The sequence below is a fragment of the Pinus tabuliformis genome, chromosome J (genome assembly GCF_031772625.1).
Source record: "Pinus tabuliformis cultivar Carrire ecotype Pingquan chromosome J, CPIR1, whole genome shotgun sequence".
Lineage (NCBI taxonomy): Eukaryota > Viridiplantae > Streptophyta > Pinopsida > Pinales > Pinaceae > Pinus > Pinus tabuliformis.
Window position 1 is genome coordinate 269,526,413 of NC_142295.1, and position 7,486 is coordinate 269,533,898.

The following is a 7,486-nucleotide window of genomic DNA, read 5'->3' on the forward strand; positions in this document are numbered from 1 at the left end:
AATCAACAAAAACAAGCCTTGGGGCCTTTTTGATGGGACCGCACAGGGCAATCCTAAAAGATGTGAAGGTGGAGTTTCCCTTTACATTGATGACAACCGCATTTACAGTATGAAAATGGGGTTTGGAAAAGGATCAAATAATTATTCAAAGCTCATAGCACTTAAATTGTTACTGGTTTTTGCATTGGAAAAAAATCATTTATCTTCAAAAATTTTAAGATTCACAGCTCATCATCAAAAAGATTCAACCGATGTTATAACCTTGAAATCATCTCTCTCATTTCTTTTCTATTTGAAATCATCTCTCTCATTTCTTTTCTATTTCTCATATTTACAGTGAGTACAGCTCATGTGCAAGTGCCCTCTCTAAGATTATTTTGTTGGCTCATGGGACATGGGAAATTACTGAACACTTTGAAGAAGGGGACGACAACACTGATTGAAGATGTGGACCAACATTTTTTTGCCTTTTTGGTTTTTCGGCACAATATATATCATATTTAGCATATGAACCGTCTAAGCGGTTGCTCATATAGCCCAATTTTACCATTTTTGCTACAACATTTCAGAAGACTTTTTTTATACAACATTTACGAATACATGCCTGACATGTATCACGAGAATGTCATTTTGTTTTCAAATGATAATCAAATTACTCTTTTTTCTTAGGATAAAAAAATAAATATAAAATTCATTTTTTTAATCAACTAAACAAATTAAACATATGCACTGCACTTTATCAGTGTTCCCCTCGTTCCAGAGATACTCTAAAATTATGTTTTTGGTTTCAGTCTCAATTTAATGCTTTATTAATTGGCACTATACGAAAATCGGCCAGGACATCAATCTTTATCAAAGACGAAACATGCCAGATCAGATTCCAATTCTCTTGCTTTGAAATTCAACCTAACGAGGAAACATCTCAATACGCCAATGGCTTTAGAATGCTGAAATTGCCTTTGATAAATGGATATGATGTATCTACAACGACTAACACAGGCAGTTGAATACAGAAACCATGAACAGGTTCACCCTTTTTAACTCCGAAGCCCGGCAACAACTTCATACATGGATGTCCAGAGTTTCAGTCATTCCATTCTGCAAAGCAATGAACTTCTTGGGAAAGGATTCTAACAGCAGCTTCTCTTCAGCGGTATATTCAAACATAGACCTGCCATGTCTGGAGACTGTGAGTATACTATGTAAGGAAGGACGGTTGAAGGAAGCGCTGGAAATCCTTCATTTGATGGACCAACGAGCGATTCAGCCATGCATCAGGACATATGCCTTGTTTTTTCAAGGATGTGCGAATATGAAAGCGCTAGCAGAAGGAAAAGTTCTGCATGCCCACATGATCCAATGTGGATTGGAGACAAAAATTATTCTGGGAAACCTTGTTTTCAACATGTATGCAAAGTGCCAAAGCATGGAGGATGCACGGCAAGTGTTTGACGAAATGCCTCACCGAGATTTGCTCTCGTGGAGTGGCCTGATCTCAAGCTATGTACTGAATGGATTTTCTGGGGAGGCTTTGAGAAGCTTTCGTGAGATGCAGTGTTCAGGTACGAAGCCAAACCAGTTTACTTTTGGTAGTGTTCTTAAGGCATGTAGTAATTTAGAATCCATTGAACATGGCGAGCAGGTGCACGCCAGCCTGATTAAGTCAGGTTTAGAACTGGATATGTTTGCCAGGACTGCTGTTATTGATATGTACGTCAAATGCAGGAGAATGGAGTATGCACGCCAACTGTTTGACGAAATCGCTCAACCGAGTGTAGTTCCTTGGACTATATTAATTGCAGGATATATCCAAATGGGAAGTGGCGAAGAAGCCCTTGAGTTGTTTTGGCAAATGCCGGAGCGGGACCTGGTTTCGTGGACTGTGATTATCTCAGGTTTTGCTCAAAATGCGCTTGCTGGGGAAGCTCTTAAGATGTTCTCCCTGATGAGGCGAACCGGCATGAAACCAAACGAATTCACATTGGCCAGTGTTCTCAAGGCTTCTGCCAGTTTAGCAGCTTTGGAACATGGTAAGATGCTTCATGCCGAGATCCTTAAATTTGGATTTGAGTCTCATGTATTTGCAGGAACTGCCATTGTCGATATGTATGCAAAATGTGATCTTATGGAGGATGCACGCAAACTGTTTGAAAAAATGACGAAAAACAGTGCAGTCTTGTGGAGTAGCATGATTTCAGGATATACACAAAATGGGCATGGGGAAGAGGCTCTGAGACTATTTAGGGGAATGCAAGAAACATGTAATGGGGTTAATGAGTTTGCCTTCTCGAGTGTTCTTAGAGCATGTGCTGATTTAGCAGTTCTGGAACAGGGCAAGCAGTTCCATGCTTGTGCCATCAAGACTGGCTTTGAAAGCAATACTTACGTGGGCAGCGCCCTCCTAGACATGCATTCAAAATGTGGAAGCATAGAAGATGCTTGCCAGCTTTTTGATGAATTACCTCGCCGGAATTTAGTGTCATGGAATGCAATGATTGTAGGATGTGCCCAGCATGGGCGTAGCAAGACAGTTTTCACACTATATAAACAAATGCAGCTTGCAGGTTTTAAGCCAGACCAAGTGACCTTTGTTGGCATACTGTTTGCATGTGCTCATATCGGTTTAACTGAGGAAGGACATTACTATTTTGATTCAATGCATCGAGATTATGGCATCAGCCCTAGGTTAGAGCACTATACCTGCATGGTTGGTCTCCTTGGTCGTGTTGGGCACCTTCATGAAGCAGAGGACTTAATTAACAAAATGCCATTTGAACCTGATAGTGTGGTGTGGCGGACTTTGCTTGCTGCATGTTCAATCCATGGTGATATGGAGCTAGGAAAACGTGTGGCAGAATTTGTTCTTGAGTTGGAACCACAAGATGATGCATCATATGTGTTACTGTCTAACATTTATGCTGCAGCTGGTAGGTGGGAGGACGTAGCAAAGACAAGAAAGCTGATGAAAGCCATAAGAGTGAGAAAGAATGCAGGTTGTAGCTGGATTGAGGTTAAGAACAGAGTTCATACATTTAAGACTGGAGACAGATCACACCCACAAACAGAGGAGATCTATAAAGAGTTGGGGACATTAATGGGACAGATTCGGAAGGAAGGGTACGTACCTGACACAGACTTTGTCTTACATGATTTGAAGGAAGAGCAGAAGGAAGTCTTTCTCTACCAACATAGTGAGAAGCTAGCAATCGCTTTTGGGCTTGTAAGCACACCTGTTGGAACTTGTATTCGAGTCATCAAAAACCTCCGTGTTTGTGGTGATTGTCACTCTGCTATCAAGCTTTTCTCCAAGATTGTTGGGAGAGAAATTGTTATGAGGGATGCAAACCGCTTTCATCATTTTAAGGATGGGTTGTGTACATGTGGGGATTATTGGTGATGCTAAATGAAACCAGCAACAAACAAGTCTGTTTGTGTGAATATTTTTTCTCTATATGGTTAAGATGCCTCCCTAATGACACAGACAAGCGCTGAGGAATTTCATTTGCTTTCTAATTGAAAGATAAGGAATGGAGGAGGATGACTGTAAACTTTATGTTGGATGACCAGTGGCAGACTCTGATTTGATATTGAGTTGTTGAGTCGTAGAGCTCAAATGAAGTCATGGTTGTATTTGATCCTTCAAGAGATCTAATCAATGTTGCAAACATTGACATCAAGATAAAATCAACAAGGGTCCAGGAAACCAAAAACTGTAAAAATCTAGAAAATATCGGTTAAAATTGGCAAAATTAAGATGCCACCATCGGCAAACATCAGCTAGGCTAAAAAATCGCGATTTCATGATTTTTTCGTGATAAAATCAGGATGTTTGCAACACTAAATCTAATAGACAGATTATATCTATTGTGCCCAGTAAACAGGAGATGAGAAGAACCATGAACTTAAAACGTTGCAAGATAAATTCTCACAGGAAATTGGTCATACTGGGTAGCGAGGGCTTGCACAAACAATTGTGTGCTAATAGTAGTGCACTCCTAGGGGCCAGCCCAACATAAGTCAATTTGGGAGAGTCAAGCCTACTAAAGTCTAAAACAAACAGAAGGTGGCCAACTTGGTTGGACATGGCCGTGCCCATCTTGGGCAAGCTTTGGTGCAAGCATGGCACGACAGAGGCAAACATGCACATCTTTTTAGTAAATTTTTAAGTACAGCAAACCATCAAGTTAAAGATAGCTAATATTGCTTTGGCAATGCAAACAAGGCACCCTTACCATTTAGCTCCAATTGATGGGCAATCTACTCTTGGGTTGCCTGTCTTATAGCAGAATGCTTGAATTTGGGACTTCTCAGATGCATTTCCAGTGGACTAAAATGCTGTTGTAAACAAATTTGATAGTTTTCTGTGAAGCTTTGTTTCCAATTAACAACATTATAAACAAATTTGTTAATCAACTGTAAAGATTTTATTTCCGTTAACAACATTGCAATTTTTGGAGCTATAATTTGTGTTTTATTTTTAATTTTATCAGAAACCACCCAATTTGTGGACACAACTCTTGGAGGTAATTTGTGTTTTATTTTTTAATTTATCTTAACAGAAACCACTCAATTTTTAACTGGAGTGGGATTCAAACTCTTGGGATGAGTAGTTTTGGTGATTCTTGTGTAGAATTTAAGAATGTACTCATAATCACACTTGGGCTATGTGTGGTAGGCTCACACCAATCTACCACTGGACCATAACACATTCGATAACAGTAAACTGCGTACCAACTATCACCAGATGGCCATTCAATCGGCAAGGGTGATTTGCTTTTACTTCGAAATGATTCCTTTACAGATATTAAGGAAAAGCTTCGCTGTTTGGCTTATGAAAGCTAATCTTTTAAATGCTCGTTTGAGGCAAAATTACAAATGTATTCTTATTTGTTGTGGGGGATTGAATTAAGGTACCTTATTGAGTTCGATTGGATTATAAATGCTTATTCGTGTTATAGGCTTATTTCATGACTGGCATATCTTCGACTTCTTTGGTTGAATTATTATGATCATCTTGTTATGTGTTATTTTAATTACTTTTATTTGCGTTTTTAGGTTGCCTTTAGTTAACTTTATAATCTTTATCTATCCTATAGTTTGTTAAGCTATTGTTATGAATTTTTCAAATTAGTATATGATTTTAAAGTTATTACATTTTTTTTAATTTTCAGATTATTTTAAAGTTTTATTATTTAAGATTGTCTTGGTTAACTTATTACACATTGTTATTTGATGATGGGTATTTTTGTTAATTTCATTATTATGACCTATTTTGTTAAGAGATGTTGCTTTTTGATTTATACAACCTTACAAAGCAATTTTTATAAAAATTATAAATCATGTTATCTTTACTTTATCATTATTACGTATATTATTCTCTCTGATTTTAGATTTCTGCCATTCATATACTTGTGAGTATTTTCAGAGTTATTTGACTTTTTTGGGTATTAATATTATGCATTATTATAATCAAATGTGATCTTGATAATCAATCACAATCACATTAGTCTGGTCCAAAACATTGATCCAAAAATATACGTTATAATTTTTAAAGAGCCAAAAAAAACTTTAAATAAAAGATTTAATATGTTGATTTATAGCTTATAAGCAGTCTCTTTGCAATATTAAATTACATATATTATTTGTTGATATATAGCTCCTCAGTAATATGTGTTAAATTACATGTATATTTTCTTTCTGATTAGTAAGAAAAAATTTATATGCTTTTTAAATGAATAAATAACAAAATTTTACAAAATGTAGGAGTAGACGTAGCAGGTATGTAATCTCCAAAATTTTCATTGTATGGGGATACATAGCTTAAGAAAAGGAGATCTTAAATATAGCTTTTATATAATTGAAAGGAAAAATATGGAACCAAAGAAATATCATAAGAGATATAAAAAGCAATAGAAGAAAACCAAATCAACAAGTCTAATGAGATGAGGAGTCTCCAAAACTATTTTTCACAACATGAAGCATGAGAGTTGCATCATTATCCATCATTTTTTGCTTTGTTTGCATCGTTGGAGTCATTCTTCTCTTGCAACAACTTGAGCAAAAGTCCTTTGATTTGAGTGGCTTGATTTTGTCAAAGTAGCTCCTTGGAGAGTGGAGCGGGGGTTCTCTCCAAAGAGGCTAATAGATTTATGACTAGTTCTAGAAAAATTTTATGGGCATCAAGGCTAGAGGCAATGAAGGAACATATATACCACATCATGAAGGGTGTGCCTGGCTCTAGTGTTTATTAGATCTTCCATGGGAAAATCAAAGATAGGAGGGTCTTCAATTTGCTTACCCTTAACAACAACCAAGGCTTCATCAACAAGCCTTACCACCTTAGAAAAGGTAGCATCAAAGTAAGAGCAAAGGAAGGATGAGAATCTTTGTTTGTTATCACTATTAAAGGTGACTAGGATACCTCTTTCAAAAGCACTATCATCTGATTCATTATAGTTGGAGTCTTCTCTGCCCAACTTAAGAGAAGTTTTACACTTCCTAGGGCATTGCACAAACCTAGGAATGCTTGCAACCCTGTCAATCACAAGGGGATCTTGATTCCCCTTATCATTGATACTTTGGGCTTTCTCCAAATTTCGAGCTTTCTACAAATCAAGGGTCTCTCATATTAGAACGGGGATGCAACTTTCCATTGAAGTAGGAGGGTAGGTGGGCTTTGAGATGGGCAAAAGCTGGCAAAGGGTAAAATTGAGCTTAGAACAAACAATCCCTTTGGGGTGATTAGTTAAGGACCAAAGGGTAGTAAAGTTAAAGGGAGGAATGTGGTGGGTAAAGCACCTCTATGGGGTTTGAGTCTATGGCTTTGTGGCAAGATAAACTAACACTACAAAGTGAATGCCAAGAGTGGCAATGCAATCAAAGGAGTCGCCTTTATTTCCCTTATAGCTAATCTTTCCATGATGGAGATAAATTTGTATATGATCATATGTTGAAGAATGTTGATGCTTTTGATGAGAATCAATCACAACACTTGAAACACCATTGTAAGGATCTCAAGGGGAAAAGGTAGGGATGGAAATTTAGGCTATGTTTAAAGCCCTATACTCACTAACTACATGGTTTTTTCAGGTTAATTGATTAGGCAAGTCAACAAATTTTTTCCCTTTAAAGGAATTAATCCTCCAATTATGTATGCATGTTAATTTTAATATATGCCTTAGATTAGGGATTATTTTCCTTTTAATGTTTATTTGGAATGTTGAACTTCCCAATCAGAAATATAAATCAAATTTAAGTGTGGAATAAATTAATGAATGTAGGAAATGTTATGGCAATGGTATGATAATTATGTTAACATCTAAACATTCTAGTAATATGAGTTAAAAATAAGTTGGGAAACGCATAATGGTGGGCCTAGTGGTTAAGAGCATATGTTTCCTTATAAGAGGCCACAGGTTCAAATCCAGAGGGGTTAGAGTATGTATGTCTTCATAGATGTTAGTTGTCAAATCATTATGTGGAGGTG

At 37.0% G+C, this 7,486-nt stretch overlaps 1 pseudogene; it reads left to right on the plus strand.

The window, feature by feature from the left end:
- The first annotated feature begins 740 nt into the window (after positions 1 to 740).
- LOC149226806 (pentatricopeptide repeat-containing protein At2g03880, mitochondrial pseudogene) lies at positions 741 to 3,553 on the plus strand (annotated as a pseudogene).
- The last annotated feature ends 3,933 nt before the right edge of the window (positions 3,554 to 7,486 follow it).